The sequence below is a fragment of the Diorhabda carinulata genome, chromosome 7, assembly GCF_026250575.1.
Source record: "Diorhabda carinulata isolate Delta chromosome 7, icDioCari1.1, whole genome shotgun sequence".
Taxonomy (NCBI): Eukaryota; Metazoa; Arthropoda; class Insecta; order Coleoptera; family Chrysomelidae; genus Diorhabda; species Diorhabda carinulata.
The window spans coordinates 7,645,412-7,666,567 of NC_079466.1; the positions used below are offsets into that span (position 1 = coordinate 7,645,412).

A 21,156-nucleotide genomic window follows, 5' to 3' on the forward strand; every position below is an offset into this window, starting at 1 on the left:
TCTATTAAAGGGGTAGTTTGTGAGACAATTTTCTTTGTAAATTAATTCTTTATTTCAGCATAAAACTGGTAAGAAATTTTAAGATTGATATTGGGCCCTTAGAATAGCGACATTGTTTGTCAGTGATTCTAATACGACAGCTGCTACTTGTTTTGAGATAGACAAATAAAAACAAGTATTTATGATTCCAAATAGCTATATTGTTTTTCATAATATTCTACATTAAGAACAATACACTTTTTTGCAGGCATTTGAAGCAATTGTCATAGTATTTGCTCCGTTCCGATTGAGGTACCTCCAAAGCATGTGATTTGAACGTATCTTCAAATCGAAAAATGTTGACTTTAGAACTTATTTTTGATCTGCGGGCACCAAACGCCAAGGATGATCCATCAATTCGATCGATCGACCGTTCTACGTTACTCTTATCAAACGGTAGCGACATGTCCAGTTATTCTTTAAAACAGGTGTTCATTTGCTTCAAAGTGATTGGTGCATGAAAGCTTCGGATGAATTTAGCTCGTCTTTATTGTTTACTTTTGGTTTCATATACAGAGATCCATGAGTTATCGTCTGGCACGATCTTATAAACGTCTTCTGAAGCATTGTTATTGAATTTTTTCATTTCTTTGCACTCATCGACGTGAGCTGTTTTTTGAGCGATTCTCAAATTATGCGGTACTCAGCACTTTTTTACAGCTAAATGTTCATATTATACGTGTGTATAAGTATGCCTCAATCACACGGAAAGTCACATGAGGCTCGTGCAACATGAGTTTATATACAGCATCGATGTTTTCGGGCACAACTTCAATTTTCTTAAAAATTTTCCTTTATATTTCAGTATTAACCAAAACATTGGAATAGTTACACAAATTATTATTATTATTGAAAATAATCCAATTGATACATGGCTTTGCGGATTATATATTTCGTTTTATGTTTTTAGCGATTTTATTTATTTCATAAAGTCTTTCAAAATCTATTTTACTTAAGTTTGGAGATTTGTATATTCGATTATTTAAAAACTTGAGAACTAATTTTGGTAATATTACTGATTTTCTTTTTTTAACTTGTATATCAGTTAAGAAAATTTCACTTTCCAGTTGAATATAAAATTTTTTTGGAATTTTAATAATCGATATTTTTAAATAAGTCATTTGTCACTTGTTCTAATATAGTTTCTTGAAGGTTTACGTCACTAACAGTTCCATAGTAGAATTGTCTTTTAATTTAAATTTTTCTTTGCAATATTTTTCTTCTAACACTGGACATTTTTCTTTGATAAAAATAACTTCTTCATCATTTCTGGCCAAGTAAGGTTGAGGAGGGATAAATATTTTATGATTTTGGATTATAGGATATGAATAGAAAAATTCGTAGGCTTGAGGTTTCAAAATTGGAACATGGGTAGCAAAAATGATTTTGGATTTAGAAAAGGTTACTTGTGAGCCCAAAAAGAGATAATACGTTAAAATATTTTTAAATTTTTGAATCTGTTCTTTATAAATAGTAGTTAAATATTTCTAAAATTTCCTGACTTGAAATAACAGAACTATGAATTATATTCAATTTAGAAAATGTTATTGCGTTTTCGATATTATCAATTAATGTAATTGACAATCCAGATTAATTTGTGGAATTGTACTAAAAAATGTGATAAAATTATTTAAAATTATTTTCTATTGAAATGTGAAATTTTCCAAATTATCATAAAGATTTTTCTGATTATTTTATGTAGTGATATTTGTGAGTTAACTTCGTGAATTATCTGTTATTGATTCTGCTGTAAAACATTTATTGCATTATTATATCTTTGTTCATCATCCGAATCTAAAGTTCCAAAAAGCCATTCATCTAATTTTTCCTACTGCGTTAATTAAACCTCTTTTTGATCTTAAATGGGGATAAATATTTTCTGATTTTTTATCTAAAGTATTAATTAAAATTTCTGTTCTACTCATTGATTGTTCAGCTAAGTTTGATACGAAATAGGATTTGTGGCGTTCGCTTGTAATAAACTATTTCTTAAAGTATAATAATATTGTTTTAAATTTTCTATCAGTTTGTTAATATCTTCTAAAACTATATAATATATAAATGTTTGTTTTGTATAAATAAGATTACACGTTCCTAAATTAATTGGTAATAATAAATTGTTCATTTTCGTAATTTCTATGCCTTCTGTCTTAATCTTCTTGTAAATTATTAGTAGTATTATTATCGTTGTTAATTTCATTTTTCTGTAACAAATTTTTTTATTAGTTTTAGGTTTTTTAATTATAATTTTATGATAGGTTTCTTTATTTGTTTGTAGTAGTATACAAGCATCTTTCACAATTTCTGCTTTTTTAAATTTAGGCAATTTTCTATCTCTGAATTTTGTTTTCATATATTCTTGATTTGAGTAAGAAGGTGGATCGGTTCTATTTTCATTACTTTTATTAATTATTTTTTCTTTTACTTCAGCGTTTTATCTTTAGTTTTATATATAGTGTGATATTACTAAATGATCATCTAAATGAAAAGGTTCGGGATTATTTATATGGCCTTTAATAATTTCAAATGGCGTAAATTCGGTAACGGAATGAATGGAATTGTTATATGCTAAAATTGAATGTTTTATTGATTGATGTTTCTTTCAAATATCTAAAATGTTCAATTAGACTAAAATGAAATCTTTGAACGAGTGAATTGGAATTACAATTTTTAAACGTTGTATAATGTAACTCAATTTTGTGCAGTTTGCAAAAATCTTGTAGGTCATTGTTTTTAAACTCTATAACAAAATCAGCTGCAATTTTGTATGGTTAACCGTGATGAGTGACATAATTCAATATATTATCTACCTGTTGGGATTAAATTAAATTTAATTACCGGAGGATTTCTATCATATTTATTCTTTTGACACGAAATTTTCTAACATTTTCGGCCAATAATATTTTTTACTTAATGAATTCTTTAAGTAAATAAATATATATTTTAACTTTTTTTTTGTTCTTCGACAGTTAAAACTTCTTTGACAACATTTATATAATTAACAAATTTGAATATGGTGGCTATGAATTGTTCAGGTCTTAAAGGTTCTCTAAAATATAATGCGTAAAGTTGCATTGGGTCAATATATTCTTTAACGAATTGAATTATATTATTTTCTAAATCTCTTTTTGAAAAAATTACAAACATATGCGTATTATCAAAACATTTTTCTCTTTTTGTCCTCATATTATTTACTTCTCCATATGTCATTAATATTTGATTTTTTTAAGTATTTAAAGATCTATTTGGCATTTCTAATATTGGGTTCTCTAAACAAGAATGTTTTGTTTCTAAATCTGAGGCTTTGTTTAATAGTGGTCTTTGGATTATTGAATATAAATCTTCAATATTAACATCTAACGATTCTGTTTCTCAAGCGTTCACATCACAATTTAACTTAATCCGTGATAATGCGTCTGCTACTAGATTAGATTTTCCTTTTAAATATTTGATTTCATAATCATACTCTTCTAACCTTAATCTCCATCCAACCAATCTTGAATTCGGTTCTTTGAGTGAAATTAGCCATTGTAGAGGTTTATGTCTGTATATATCGTAAACTTTCTTCCAAATATATAAGGTCTATAATATTTACAAGCCCAAACGATTGCTAATATTTATTTTTTAATTGTTGAGTAATTTATTTCCGCGTTGTTCAATGTTCTTGTGACATACGAAATTGGTTGTTCTTTCTTGAGACAAAACTGTTCCTATTGCGAATTTCGATGCATTAGTTGTTAAATCAAATTACTTATTGAAATCAGGATAAGCTAGTTTGGGTTCTGAAGTTAATAGTTTTTTACAAGTATTAAAACAGTTAATAAACTCTTCTGTATGTTCTACTTCTTTATCTTTCTTTAAACATGTCGTCAATGGTTTTGTTATCTTAGCAAAGTTTTTAATAAATTTTCCATAGTATCCTAATAGTCCTGAAAATGATTTAATTTGTTTTTTTGTGTATGGTATAGGGAATTTTTTTATTGCTTCGATCTTTTTAGGATTTGGTTTGATTCCTTCTGATGTAACAATACATCCAAGAAATTCTACTTCTTTACATAAAAATTCGCATTTATCTAATTGAATTGTTAAGTGGGCTTCTTTTAATTTATAAAATACTTCTTGTAAATAATTTTGAATGTTTTGTTGCAGGCTCGCACTAAAAATTATAATATCATCCATATATACTAAACAAATTTTGTTTTGCAATTCTTTTAAACTTTCGTCCATAACTCTATGAAATGTAGGCGGTGAATTCTTTAACCAAATGGCATCCTGAGAAATTCATAATGTCCATTGTCTACACTAAAGGCTATCTTTTCTATTGAATCCTTTGACATTTGAAATTGGTTAAATCCGCTTGCTAAATCTAATGTTGTAAAATATTGGGCCCTTCCTAATTTATCTAATATGTCGGTAATAGTCGGGACTGGATATCTAGCAGAAATAGTTTTCTGGCAGAAATAGTTTTTTCCTTCAATTTTCTTTAGGCGATTAATAGTTGCCATTTTGGTTTTACAGATGCGTCTAATTTTTTACTTACAATCCAAATAGGTAAGCTCCAAAGGGAATATGAAGCTTTTATAATTCCTTCCAACATTTCATTGATATGTTTTTGTACTTCTTCGTTATGTATATACGGATATCTATAGGATTTTACATGTACTGGAATTTCATCGGTTGTTTTTATTGACGTGAAAGTTAACGGATCTCTGGTTTTAAAAAGACACCAGAAAATTTTTTACATAATTTAATTATATTGCTTTTCTCTTCACTATTCATGTGATCAACTTATATCTATTTGATTATGACTTTTTTTAGAAGTTTTTTCTTCTTCATTTCCGTTAAATAATTGAAATTATGAATTTTATATTGATTAGTTTCAGAAGGATAAACGTTAAGAGGTTCATTTAAAGTTATATAAATTTTTTTGGAAGTTTCATTTTTTATTTCAACCATAGTATACCGTTTTTTGCTACTGTTAATGTTTCTGGTATATAGAGTTTCCTAAATATATTTTATTTACTAAAATTTCTCCATTTAATAGGTTTACTGGTGAAGCTTTTAATAATTTTTCGGTAGGACTAATGTCAAATGAGAATTTTATGTCAGTTGGTAATCTGAATTTTATAGGAATTGACATTCTTCGCTAATCATCTGTTTATTAGTGAAATCAATGTTTAATTGCACTTTAATCATATCTTCTATTCATATTATTCCGTCAAAAAAGTCATGAAAATCATATAAAATAAGATCTATTGTGCGATTATAATTAAATTCTTTGAAAGCGGGTATTTCTGCTTGATATCGGATTATTTTACTAGTTAGTAGTTAAGGATGTTCTAATTTCTACATTTGAATGATACATACATTGAGGATAGTACTTTTCAGCAATTGAGGGTTTTGATATAGATGTATTACTACCAGTATCTATTAATACTTTTAATTTTGAATTTTCAATTTCAATCTAAGTTAATGGGTTATTAACTGCAATATTTACTTCAACTATTTTTAATTTTTCTTCCAGGGCTCTTTTCGAAAATTTACAGTTTCTTTGTTATTACAATCATTATTATATAACTCCTCAGATGTTAAATTTGGTCTTTCGTTTAGTGTTAGGAAATATTTATTGTTATGATTAATATTTACATTTCTACTGGGTCTATCTGGAAAATTCTTTGTTGTCGTAAACATCGATTTCGGTTTCTGTAATCTGTTTACAGGTATTTGGTTTGGCCGGAAAATATTTTTTCTGGTGCCAAACACCTGTGCGCTATTCGGGTAATTTTGTCTTTGGTGTGGTATGGGATTTATGTTGATTGGTTAACTTGGATTGTTATTATTATATCATAATTATTATTTTGTGGATAATTTAAATGATTTCTTTTATTCATTTTAAAATTATTATTATTATCATAGTTTTTAAAGAGTTTTTCAAAATTCTAATGAACTAGGCTTTTTCAAGTGCATGTTATTCCTTATATAATAAAGGTGTTGAAAGCTGTTTTATCACACTTATTAATCTGACATCTTTTATCAATTTCGCTCAAGTTTAAATTATTACTAATTCTTTGTATGGTTTGACACTTTAATAATTGTAACCTGTTATCAAACGTTATTAAATTTTCATTTTTGAACGGTCTCGTTCGTGTTAATTCTTGCAGTATGTAGTCTAAATCGCGTCTATCTGCGAAATATTGTAACAATGCTTCTTTGATTCTTCGTCATGTATTTTATGAAGCTGAATGAATACAATTAATCTCACAAGCGAACTATCTAATATTCTTTAAAATTTGTTTACAATAATCCTATTTTATATTAAAATAAATGCTGATACATGTTTATGAAATATAATCTTTTTACTTTTTAATTTTAAGAATAATCTAGAGTTCTAGAGTATCTGCGTACGAACGTGGACTACGAAACTATAACGAATTTCAACAATTTCCTTTAGCCGCTTCCAAATCGTGCAACAGTGTGGAAGATGTACCAGAAATTTTTAAAAACGGGCTCTGTTGCTAACGCGTCACGATCTGGATGACCGTTGTCTTTAACAAGTAACAAAATTATGGAGACAGTGGCATTGGCCTTAATTGAGTACGAAGATAATTTCGATCGCGAGTGGTACTTAGGATGCAGTCAGGATGATCCACAGTTCCATTTTGTGGTCGGATGAAGCAACCAGAATCATAACGTTTTCATTGACGACCTGTGTGTGTGTATGAATTTGAAACTTCTCGCGAACAGCTTAACATTCTTCGCAGGACCTGCCTCTTCATTGAGAAACGTTGTCGTAAATATATTGATCAAGATGGGCGTCATTTTGAACACTTACTTTTTGGAAGCCGTTTAGTAATTTTTTTTAATAAATTTATTTTGAAGCTGCATGTTTTATTTTGGTATTTTATTGCCACAATCTGATAACAAAAATAAAATTTCGTTAAAAATAAAAAGTAACTATCACGTTTTCAACTGTTGTCAATAATCTCTCTATTCTCCTATTTCGATGATAAATATATCTAACTCAATTGAAACATTTCATCGTTAGTATATTTGATCAATAATAACCTGAAGGGAAAGTTGGAGGAATTAACAATCGTCCTTGTTTGGATCTGCCCAAAATAATTCTTTTCTCCCGATGGTTTTGATCTTGAATGAGAGTGGATGGATACACATTTGCGAATAGGATGCTGAAAACACCGACGGTTGGAAGTTTATTGGCGCCGTTTGTGGGCGCCGAGACGCCTAGCTGTTCAATCTGATGCAATAGTTTTTACAGAGTTGAATGGAAAATGTTTCATAATAAATAAAGTGGATATTTAAAGATACTTTTTCAAACTTTGTTTATTAGTCTTAGGCCATTATCAAGTTATTGTTAGACGTATTTGAACAATACGGATTTGTTATGAAAATAGTTACTTATGTATCACTAATGTAACGTATTTTATTACGGGGCAGGAGATGGATATATTATATTTTTTTCGAAATCGCCGAGATTTAAGAATTTTGCAAAATATTGGGATTGAGGAAAGTAGAATATGTTATGAGTACCGCGTTTAGTTACATAGCAGAATGATATTATTATTTTTTAAAAATTGGCATGTCATTTGATATCATATATTCTAAGACAAAGTCAGTAAAGTACCCAACTTAACGTAAGAAAAAGTGGGACACGGAAAAACGAAAAACCTGCTGCTCCCCTGATCGATGCAAGAGTTACTCTACTATAAAAGATATTTCATTTTTAAATATAATCTATTTTCAACTTTATACAATCTAGACCTCTGTCAAGGTTTAAAATTTTTTCAAACCACTAAAAAAATATTCCAGAAAATACGTAAAATACGCGTTTGATTCTATAATCATTTGTCTAGAATCGCCTTCCAGCAAACCATTTTTTTAAAGTTTGAGATTATAAAGTAATGGAAGGTAAATCAGGTGAATATGGTAGTTGAGGCAATAAAGCGTACCACAGTTCAGCTAGTTTTTCTGCTAAAAAACAGACAAATGGCTTTGTCATGAAGAAACAAAACTCTTTTCTTCAACAATGTGAGAAGGTTTCTAAGATGAAGTGCATTGCTTCGACAGAAACTAGTAATATTTGTTATTATCATGGAGGACAGAGCATTTATGGGTTTGTGTTAGCAAAATTGCTCTTCGGTTTCTTCACTTGTTTTCCTTCGTTGGGTATAATATTCAGTTAACAATCAAATTTCTTTTTACTCGATATTTACTCATCAAGGTAACAGTTTTGATTACATATTAAAACGGTATCTATAGGATTTATTTAAAATTTTGATAGACAGATCAGAAACATGGCGGAAACTAATAACCTGCACATAGAGATAATACAAAATGACAGTAAAGGTGTAATTGAATTTATTCATGCATATTAGAATATTTTGTAGGTACTAATTTCTGTTAAATTACTAATTTGTTTGAATTAATACCTGAATATATGATACGTCATTCTGATTGCTTTATTTTTGGTAAGATTTCATCGTTCATTAAAAGTTGAAGAAAAATGCTACAACATTGTCTTTTTCATTGATTATTTATGTAGTTTTAAAATAGTTTATTGCATTTAAAAAATATTATTCACGGTGCAATATTCAATACGAATCACTAAATTAGTCCTGGAATTTAGAAATTTAACAAGTACCAGTCGAATGCTTGATAGTGTAATGCATCATGAAAAAATATAAAAATAAAATGAGCTGTGAAAATACTATATCCTCACAGAGGGGCTCTACATATTATAAAAGTATAAGTTCCTCATGACTCTTTGCCCTGGATACGGATTTATTCTACTTTTCTTTGATTATTAGTGGTCCACATCGATTATTTACTTCATCAAGCAATGTTTCAAATAAGTTGTATAATACTTATCGCGCAGATATAATTTTAGTTGTATTCGTTGGACAAAACTCAGACGAATTGACATTTTCCCTTATTATCTTGTTGGCTAAAAATTACAAAGAAAAAAGATAACTCCCTCACTTTATTTATGAATGTTTTTCTCGATCTTAGAAAATAGCATTTGTCAAAATACAGTAACAAAAGATATGACGCGTGGGAAAATTCCCGAAAGGAGAGTTGGAAGGGTGCATAGAGTAGCGAATAACAAGAAAGGATGTTACTCAATTCAAAGTATTTATTATCTTTCGATTTCAATACCTCTTAATGTTAAATTGTATGGAAGCCATTAAGCTTGCTGTTTACTTATCAAAAGAGAAAACAAGGTTCAAATTTTTATCCAAAACTCTACACAATAGTTTTGTCAAAAAAGTATATCGTATATATTTTGTAACTGATAGATATATTGATGATATGATAAGTGTTCTTTTCTTCTTCCTTCTTTTTGATCTAGATCGAAAGTTCACTAGCAATCATACATAAAACAACTCAATATACAAGTGTAAAAGTTACAACAATAATATGAACCAAACTACATCCTATCTACAATATGGGTATCAAATATATGAAGAGACCCAAATAAAATATAGATATCATATAGATATTTTAAGTACTTAAATTTTAAGCCTTCGTTAGGCACCTTCATATACATTACAGGGCATCATGGGGTCCCTCTGATTTTTTTTCAAATAATTTTTCATACTGACTTTCGGAATTTATTTATTATTTATTAAAAATACCTAATAAGCCAAATATAATAGGGTAACAAGAATGTATTGAATCAAAATATATTTTATACATCCAAAACCACTGGAGACGTTGGCGCAGTAGAAAACATACAAAATAGCACACTAGAATTTAAGTTACTCGAATAAAGCAGCGTCCGCACTGGAGAAATATACGCCCCTCAGCAAGCACTGATCGACATAAGAGCAACAAATATCAGAAGACTCCTGATAATAACATAATTTCATTTAATTGAATCTCACTCTGAGAATGAGAAAAGTGTGAACGGTGCGCTTGGGTCTTTCGCCTTACTTCGCATCCTAATCACTCCGCTTGATGTCGTTAAGCTGTCAACTGAATAAATCGAGACTGTGGATTGCTTGTTCTTCGGCCGCCTCCACAGCCTCCAGCTTTCCAAATCAAAACCAATTTATCACAGTTACAACAAATAAATAATTCGGTGGAAATACTTTTGGGTTTCTTCTTATTCTGGTCTTCGAGGGAACGAAGAAACTCAACGCCTGTTAAGCAGTGACTAGTGAAATCGCGAGTCAAACTAAAACGATATAAAATCACTATTTTAATCAAAATTACAAAAACTGAGGCAAAACGAGTGGCAAAGATGCCAATAGACACTACACGATTGCAAACCGGTAGTGAGATACTAGTCGTAGTTAATAAGCAAGAGATCATTCAGAGTAAAATTAACTAGGTTTCAAATGGACAAGCTTACTTATACTTATTTGATAACTAAAACTGAATGTCTAGAATGTGATTTATTTATACAGATCTAATTATAAAACACTTCCTAACCGACTGCGCAAAATGTCGATAATTAAGTTGCGTTTCGATAACCAAGCTGTCGTCATTAGAGTCTGAAGGTAAACTAAAATCTAAGGATTTGACTTACCTGTTTTATACTAAATTTTCCCACCAATAAACTATCTCCAACGGAAATCTTCCCAAAATGAAAAACAAGAAAAATTTGCTCTGATACCTTTCAATACTGTTTATGAAAAAGGGTTGGAAGGAATATTTAACAGAGTGGATTTTACATTGGGTTATAAATTCAACAATACATTAAAATAATTGTTCGGCAATCTTGAGAATGAAATAACAAATTTGGAAATTAGTGGTATATATGAAATAAGCTGTAGTGAGTGTGTTGGGAAGTATATTGAGCAGAGTAAGAGATCCGTTATTGTGGATCAACCTGCCAGTCAAAATCACAGCAAAAATATTAATGATGTACAATTGTTAAAAAATGTATCCAATAATAAATTGTTCGATGCACTTGAAAGGATTGAAATTGCTAAATGTAAGAGTAGCTTAAATAGGGACAAAGGGCCAATTCCTTACAGCCCTAGGCGTTTTTTCCAGGTGGAATTAATTTCCGCCGGAGAAGGTTTATTGGTGGCAAAATTATGTATAAAACAGGTAAGTCAAGTTATTAGATTTCAGTTTACCTTCAGGCTCTGAAGACAAGAGTGAGTCAAAGTTTGAGGTTTTGAGTCTAAGAGGAGAGTGGTTGTGCGCGCGCAGGTCAAAGGAAGAACATATAATAGATCCATGTGTGAAGCACGGTGGAGTCTCACTGGTTGTTTGGGGATGTTTTGGAGGACTGTGTGAATTCAATGGAAAAACTGGTTTTAAATGCTTATTTTGGATATTATGGATATGTGAAGAAAACTATGATTATGTTTATATCAGATACCAAATGTCGATTCTGTACTTACAGGTTAAGTTCTACAGATTTATAAGTTCAATGATATATTTGTTGAATTATGGATCAGCTCAATACCATGTACGAATCATGGGTCAACAATAACGAACCTTCTTCATTCCCAGGAGAAGTTTTGTAAGAAATGGTTATATAGATTGGATCCATACAGTAGTATGAGAGATCTGTTTTTGTACATGGGTAGGTAGATGCTGAAAAATCCGTGCAGAATTTCTGATGTAACCAATTTATGCTAAATTTTTTTCTTTGTTCTGAGGATCCTAAAATATTCAAAGAGTGGGAACGTTCGACATCCCAAAACGAGTGAGCTGTTCACGGTTGTTCAATGGTTTATATTATTATGAGTTATAACAACCTCTTGCATAAATCCATTATTAAACCTAGTACCGCTATCAGCTACCACCTTGTGTGGTATTCCATGATGTGTTACTTAGATGAGGAGGGCTTTTATTTGATCAGTTCGTCCAATTTAGAAACTGCATCAACGATTGTTAGAAGCCTTTGGTTATTTAACCGACTGGTGTCGAGATAAATGATTTCCAAAGGAGTCAAAAGAGTTAGTTAATTTCGGGTTGGAGAGATTTCTGTCTTATTTCTGTTCACAAAAGTACCGCAAAGAAGATTGATTATCATCTCTGTTTGGGTAAGGCCAATAGTATCGTTTTCTAATTTGGTTTTCTCTTTGATGTATGCCTAGGTGGTTGGTGGTTCATTGATAGTGATAATTATTGATATTTTTTGTCTTCAAGAACCATTGATATGTTCGAAGACTCGATTGTATCTTACCAAATTATAAGCCATGTTTTTAAACTCTTCGCGTATTATGTGCAGGAATAAATTATAGAAAATATTTCTTTTTTAAACTCTTCTTGTATATGAGATCGATTTATAATTAATATTGTAAACTTGAATTGAGCTATTAAGTAGTGTAGTTATATTGTCTTCATAAAGTATATCTGACATAGTTGAAAAGTTGAATTATATCTTAAATTTGAAAACATGTGTTTTCCAAGTCCTTGTATGTTATTGTGGTGCTCTTTTCAGGAAGCATATGTCCATCAGTGTATGATGATTTTGAAGCTTCGCCATCTTTCGAAGTGCCTGGGATTCTGGCATGTAGGCAGGCTGTAACAATATTGACCAAACAAAAAGCTGTAGACGAGGCAACCTGTCCCCTGTGCACCGAGGCCGGATATGGCGACGGGGAGCATTGCGCGGGCTCTTGAAGGTGTGTGCAGTTTTCCGAGCTGCGCTGGAGCGCAAGAGACAGGCGGGACGATGGTCCATATAATTCAAGGAATCTTGAATCGAAGTAGGACATTAGACATATTACTACCACTGATAGCTGATGAACACGACGCAGATATGACCTCACATAGAATATTACCGCAATTTGAGGGATGGCGAGTTTCCGATGACTATATTACCACTCACCACCAGTACATCGCCTTCGCGGTCACAGACAACCCAATAGACACCGTAATGGAACCTTGAAAAATTAGATCTACACAAATTCTCTGATGACCTAATGGCTGCACTAAAACTGCACAAAAATAGCAGATAAAACGGCCAGACTAACAGAGCGGCTGTGTGAAAACAGAATGCCAAAAACCCGACAGTAAAAGATGACCACAATACTGATGAACAGACGAAACACTTATTAACGCCATGCGAAACAGCAAAACGCGATGTTGGAAAGAGCTTTTTGAAGAGGTGAACAAGGACCCTTGGGGAACCAGATATAAGATAGTTACTGGTAAATTGGAGAATCAATCCTCACCAGACCTTAAAAATGCCCAAACGATAGGATGGATCGTTGATGCATTTTTCCCAATACGCCCAAAAAGGGCTCATCAAAAACACTAGCATTCAAGAAGGTGATCGACACTTTTTTGGAACTGGACAGACACTGCCACGCAGCGTGACCAATCGTGATGCTAGCAACACTAGATATAAGGAATGCCTTCAGCTCGGCCATGTGGGTGGATATCCTAGAGGCACTTACGACCGCTTCGGAATCCCAGACTACTTGAACTAAGTGATGGAGGATTATCTGAGAACCAGGCTAATAATCTACGAAACACCAGAAGGACAGGTAACTAGATAAATTACCGCAAAGTTCGCTCAACGATCTATACTAGGGCCGGACCTATGGAATAGTCTATATGATAGTCTCCTTAGACTGGAGTTGCCCCTTTACGTTCTGAACAAGACAATGAGATGATGGGGAGGGGGATGGATTACAGATCACAGACTTAACTCGCTACGACAAAAACTGTGCTGATGTTTCTCACGGATACTGACAAGACTGCCCATTGGGATCGGGACAGATGAAATAGAAGCTAGATGCGAAATAAAGTATTTGGGAATGAGCTTAGATACGAAGAGGTGTTTCTGACCCCACATACGAAAGACAGCTCAAAAAGCGGCTGAGAGGACAGCATCATTGAGCCGTTTAATGGCATATATTAACGTACCATGGCCGTAAAAACGAATGCCGCTGATTGCGACGACTCACTCAATTCTTCAGTATGGGGCAGAGGTCTAGTCAGTCGCCCTGAGAATAAAGAAATACTGCTATGGTACAGAGATAAGATGCAATGAGAATCACCAGTTCCTACTGGACTGTCTCTGTACAAGCTGTCCCTGTGGTGGCGGGTATAATTCCCGTGTACATCCTGGCTTTTGATCGCAAGAGGATATACAAAAGCAGCTCAGATATAAAACGATATGATGTGGCAACCATCGAACGCACTAAAGCAATATGGACGTGGCAACAATGATGGACAGAAGAGAAATCAGCCAAATGGACGCGACACTAATAAAAGACCTTAGACTGTGAACCGAAAGGAAGTTTGGAGAGCTGAACTTGTACATTACCCAGCTTTTGACGGGACACGACTGCTTCCGACGGTATTTTCACAAAATGAAGAAAGTACAAACACCTGAGTATACGTTTTATGGAAACGACTTAGATGATGCCGAACTACTGGGGAGGTTTCAGAGAGGAAGTAGAGAAGACTGTCATTGTCCAGGGGCTGCTGTCAGGTAGAATGTTGGTAACTGGTAGCTACCTAAGCAGAAAGAGACCTTAGGCAAAAGAATATAGATAACTGCCTGTTATAATGATATCATAAAAACGTTACAAATGGAACATTATACACGGACAGACCCACCAACCAGAAGTATTATCACAGTAGTCCTTGGTTGGACAGAGCTGACAGAAGATGGCGGTTTAGTGGGTAGGCTACGGAAGTCCCACATATTCATCAGATCTCCTGATAACGGGATACGTTACTTAGATTCCACATCCTAAAAAAACACTACCCATCAAAATATGAGAAAAAAATTTGTTAGTCGATATCCATGCATAGTTTATTTAGGATCAATAATTTTTGCACGCAAAGAATCTTTGCATTGTAATTCCAGATACTAAACGAGAAGGGTTGTGATTTGTCTTCTGCCTTGTACATCATGTTTGATTGAAGATGACAATTTTGGCTTGATTGACTAACTTTTGCAACCCATACAAGTGGCAAGTGGAAAACTTTATGTTAAAAAAATCCTACACATTATCAAAATTCAGTAATACTAAACAAAATAAAATTGAAATTGAATATGTGTATGCTTGCGCCATCTTTTAATCGATGGTCTAACATAAATATTCTTTGAGAAGATAACTGTATTATAAGTTCCCTAGCAGAATAAATAACCTTTAAATCACATTTAGAGCCCTTTCAATGAACAATGTATTTGATTATTAGATATATTTTGGTGGCACTGATATACTTCTACAAATTAACATTCCTCTTATGTATTCAGAAAGCAATCTACTGATCGATTTTTTTATGTTTGATTTATGTCTAAGAGATGGCAAAAGAATGCACGTTTGTGAGAGTTCAAAACATGTCGATGAACTTTTTCTTTTAAGACTAAAATTATTGGACAAGAACTTAATCTTTCCAGCAACCGATTAAAACACAATATTTTCATATCCCCAATGTACTTTAATATATCTGATAAATTTTCCAGTATTCTAGATACTTTTCATATAGTTGGATTTATTAGAAAGTGCTAAGAATTGTTAGCTACCTGGTTACCTTGAAAGAAGGTGAAAATTCAGTAGTGTCTTAAAATGCATGACACATTACTTACTGTTAATATTCCAGCGTTGATGGTGGTGTGGAATTTTGTTGAATTTTTTGAAAATGTGAATCCGAATTATTGGTTTTCAAATCAAAATAGTGTTCAAGTGCAACATCTAATTTTTCTATTGGAATATAAATTTATTTACGAAGAATGTAAGTTGGTACCTCATTGCCTAATTTCTTTCCGTCTATGACTAACAATACAATTAGAAAACAGAAAGTGCTATGACATTTTTTACTTACGGCATTTTAATTTGTTTTTAATATACATAGGAAATTGGAGTCGCAATTTTTCTTAGTCTTACTTGTTAGATTCTAGATATTTATTCAATCTGCTATGTTTCTATTCTGATGAGAGATTAAATTTATACTTTTTGTGTGTATCTAACAAGTGATGAGTTTCTATTTCTAAATATTTTCTTATATTCTCATATTTCTTAACCTCATTCTCATTCACTAATTACTAGAAAGATTTTGAAAAAAATCGAGTTTTCATAATTTTTAAGATACATCATAACCCTATTTGGAAAATTAAGGGAAAAACTGTTTAATAAAGGCAAATCGAGCATGTCTTGTAAGTTATTGAGTCATTCCTTAACTAATAAATTGAGGAGTAAACTTTTGCCCCTGTTTGAACTATTCTTAGTCTTAATAATATTAAGACTTGCAAATGCATCCAAACATTTATTGTTGGAAATATTTTTCATTGCTGAAATACGTATATTTCTCAATTCTCCTTTTCTTGTTTACAATGTCTAGTTAATATGCGCAAATTCAAATACAAAATTCTAAAAAGATTATGATGAAAAAATAAGAAAACTCGGTACAACTTCACTCGCATCAGTTCCAACCTGAACCAGTTGATATTACTCAACTGAATTAATGATTTAGAAGTAATTTATATTTAACAAAAGTACGTAATTCAGAGATTATTCAATTTCAATTCACTTTGCTTCAACAATCTTCTAAACTTTTTTTGAATATTAACGATTTTATTTACTATGTTGTTTCCTAAATGCATTTCTAGTTGAATATGCAGCATGTTAAATTCTAACAGCTTATAGTTATTTTGAAATACCGATTAATTTTTAGCTTTACTCCTCTTCATTTAATAAGGCCGTCAGGTCGTTTTGTGGAAACACCATATCAAAAATATTACTAGGTACACTGGAAGGTTTCGAAAAAATGACAAGATAGACCTGAATAAAGCCGCTATTTTGATTGATAATTATTTGTAACGTTGACGGAACTCTGAATTATTGGTGTAAATCTTAAAGTGTATTCCAATAAATATCGTGTGTGTCGCGTAAGAGTACAATAAGCTAAAAGGCTGGTTAAATAAGACTTCTTTCATCTGAGGATCATTGTCTTCAAAGTGACGAAACGCTTTTCTATTTTGATGAGTTTGACCGTTGATGTTAAATGTATGTGCACAAGTCTGTTGAAGTAATTGTTTGGGAAGCTATTACTTATTGTAGCGATCACCATCTTACATCTTTATATAAGTAGTTTTTCAGCAAAACAGCGCTAGCTCACATATTGTACGATAGACTGTAGAGTTTGTTCATTAAGCTAGTATTAATATTTTGCCGTGGTAAATACGATCCCCACCGTGTGTGAGATATGACAGTCCAATTTGCATCACCCTCCATGGAGGAGTCATAAGGAGAAGTATACAGAAGTATATTTAGCTACAGGATTCCCGAAAATAAAATATATTAATTTTTTTTAAGTAAATGTAAAACAAATTTTTACTGTGATTATTCCACATTTATATCCATCTCAAAGTAAATATCCGAAATAATATCCTCATCAACCTCAAAATCGTCAATTTTTGACCTTAAATATCTCAATTTATAAACTTTCAAAAGTAAATTTTCGGTAATTAGATTAATTAAAAATATAAAATCGTAGCAATAGTAATAGTAATTTTTTGTAAATAAAAATTGTATTTATCATTTTATACATTTGATTTATTCTTATTGTAACAAAAACTGATAACAGATGTTGTAGTTGAAAAAATAAAGAATTCACAAAAAATGTAATAATTTATCTCATAGGTCTAGAAAATATTTTCACGCGTAAAAAACTCTAAACACTGATTCTGCGAAATTGTCATAGGCATTTGGATAATCAACACTAAACAAAGCTGACCCGAATAGCAGAAAATCAACTAATTTAACGAATGATATCAACCAATTTACGATATTATTTTATGTTTCGGATATCTTTGAAAACCAATATGAAGAAAATCTTGAATAAAAGGATAAACTACGAAAGGTTTGGAAATCAGTAGAGTCGCCCCGCTGCTCGGAGAGAGAGAGAGAGAGAGAGAGAGAGAGAGAGAGTTTTTGTCAACCGCAAGTGTTCCGTGGTCCCACTTGGACGCACTCGTCACACTTCCTGTGGTCTAAGTGACTTGAAATGGAAATTGAAAAGAGAGTGCGATAATTAGAAAGAAATCATTTTGAAAAACATCAGTTGTGAAACGCAAAATTCCAAATGAATATCAAATCCACGGAACAAAAGCTAAATAGGAATGGCGTACTCTCCGATAATATATAATTTCGTAACCGAAGGCTACAAAATAATAGCACAACACTCAGGAGAAAATAAGTAACAGGAGGGGGCTTCAATGCTAATCACTAGGATAGGGGTTATAGACTAATTACGACTAAAAAGGAGGGAACTTATATAAGCAATCATAGAAGCACACGGGGTCATCATAAATTCTCCGGTGAACTCACCTACTATCGAACGAACTGAAGCAAAATACCAGATCCAATAAATTCCTCTTAATTGGGAGAAAGTGTCCGAACTTTATAGAAATTGGGAAATCTCTTGATCTTGAGTCTGATGGTTTATTACCCATATTAATACTGAACAAAGGACACATTAGAAAAATTGAAATCAATAGTAAATGAAACTACAGACCGGGAAAGTTTAGAAATGATAAAAAACTCAACAATATAACAACTGGAAAATGAATTCAGTCAAATTAATACAAACATCAGGATTTGAGAATACCAAGGAAATAACATACATTACTAGAAGGAATAATTATACAATGAAAAGTCAGATAAAGATGATAATATTCAGGAGATTCTTCAGATGAAGCTTTGAAAAGATAAATTCAGTAACTAGAGGGATATAAAATTCCACTAAAAAAATTTCCCAGTATATTATATCACTCCTAGTACAAAGGCACAGAAATTAAAAGAACGGTAACATCAATTTAATTCATTACAAAAGACCCGATGAGAATGGGCTAATTACTAACCGAATATCAGATCTGTTTGGAGAATATTTAAATAAAGCGATTACGAAACTCTGCACAAAATAATATATTAGAAATAATATAAAATAATGAATAATAAAATCAGAATACATCCTACGTGCCATACCAAAAGAAAACCAGAAGAAAAAAGAATTGATATAAAACTAAAGAAGATATGCTAAAAAATCTTTCAACAAAAGGAACAGTTTGCTGACTCAATTAATATATACGTGCGAACCATGTACTCTCCAACTTAAAAAGATGATATAGGCCACTTTTTTTTCCTAATAGTTTGAAATTTTTTGACAATCTTTTGCAAAAAAGAATAAAACAGAGAAAAAGTAAAACCGAATGAGTTAATTTCAAGTTACCAATTACTGTCATCTATATTGAAACATGCATAAATACCTAGTTAAGAATTATGAGAAAAAATTGATGTTTGGTCTCAATGTAAGTTGTAATTATATAAGAATGCAATTATTTTGCTTAGCAATAATAACAAGTGATAGACACGCACTCGGTTGTGGTGTGTTTAGACTTTAGACCTAAGGATGTGCAATCAATATTGTACTTGTAAGCTAAATAACAGTTCTTTACCTTAAATAGGTACAATTTCACATATAATTTCATCAACATTCTCTTAAATTCTTCCATCAACCATTTTTAACAATATTCTACTTAACAACTCTAACCATATACAGACACACGAATGGAATATAATACTGACTTTGTGTAATGGTGCATTATTCGTACACTAGTAGAAGCAGTCACTACTGACTGATAATTCTAGCTGTCACTATTTTCCTCCTATGTAAAGAGCTTAATCATTTTAAAGACTTTTTCGAAAGAATACTGCCCTGATGAGAAAGCCGTTTTCTTGAAAACTATGAACGATAAAAATAATTTTTTATTTCACAAGTCTTATAAATCATATTCAGTAGCTTGTAATTGTTGGAAAATATTGCTAAATGGATTGATAAAATGGCATAGGCAGTCAAGTATACCTTAATTTTTTAGCTTGTTAGCATAGTACCGATATTAATTAAGAGCATAAAGATATCTTAATCTCTGGGTATTGTTTTTCGTTTTCGATTGACTTAGCATTAAAATCAGAAGGTAAATATTCTTGATATGGATTATGCTATCTTCAGTAATGCAAAGAGGTTGGATGGAACGATAGTATTTGATACACTATTTTTTCTCTATTTATGAAATTATTTATAAACAGAAATTTTCGTCGATTAAAACATTGTATAATACTTTATCAAAGGAGCTTTTAAAGTCAAGTCTTATCAAAATAAAAAGCTCTTCGACGATGTCTTATTGGATTTGGAGTAATTTTGCGCTTAGGTGTAGCTAAACTTGTATTCTGTTAAAAAATACCCACTGTTCTTGCCATGACTCTAATAATAATTGTTAATCTTTTTTCTATCTTCTTCACTGTTTCTTTGCTTACCGTAAATAAAATTCCAAGACTAGTCGACGCAGAGGTTATTACAGAGGTATTAAAATGTAATAGTGGCCAAAAATCACTTAGTTACATTTAATAGATCAGTGTAGAATAAATATATAAATAATATATAAATATAAATAAGCATTATCTCCATATGGGCATCGCTTTAGCGCGAAACCAAGTAGTAGACTATCTACTTATAGTTTTGACTTGTCATCATGCGATTTTAAATGTGTGGTGGAAACTACACTGGCGAGCAAAAAATTGAGGTCACTTAAAAATTGCGAATAATTTTAACGTCAATATTGATAAGGATTAGTAGGCGTTAAAGCATATTTTTTCCGAGACTTGACAGCTATTCTTAGCCGTCATTCATTGTATTAGAGTACGACTTTGATGAAAAATGTGCCTTTGCGCTAATTGAACATTCACATTTCGCTCGCCTTTTTTCCAGTTTACTATTGATTTTTTGTGTAAAACCTAACTATTGCAAAGTGTAGTGATTTAACAGGCTCATAATGCCTTTATATCCGATTGTTGTGGCAAGAATTGTTGCGCTGTTACAAGATGGTCGGGGGCGACGTAAAACTGCAAGAATTGTTGGTGCTAGTCTTTGTGGTGTGCAAAGGGTGTACCAGCGCTTTCTGGAGACTGGCCTGATCACTATAAGACCAGGGTCTGGGCGAAAAAGAGTTAGCACCCAACGAGATGATAGTTTTTTGGTGTCCACAAGTTTGCGGTTTCACTGCGAAATCAGTTGGAAGAAGTGGGAAATGTCAATGTTAGTGAATGGACCGTTAGAAGAAGACTTCATGCTGCTGGACTGTCATGTAGAAGAATGGCTACAGGTCCCCCGCTG

The 21,156-nt window shown here is 31.9% G+C and overlaps 1 protein-coding gene across 1 annotated transcript in view; it reads left to right on the forward strand.

Moving 5' to 3' along the window:
* Window positions 1-15,541: 15,541 nt before the first annotated feature.
* Window positions 15,542-21,156, forward strand: part of LOC130896693 (protein artichoke) — a 40,175-nt gene continuing 34,560 nt past the window's right edge. The window contains exon 1 of the mRNA XM_057804955.1: window positions 15,542-15,720. The gene's annotated coding sequence lies outside the window, so the exon portion shown is untranslated. The remainder of the gene's footprint in view (window positions 15,721-21,156) is intronic.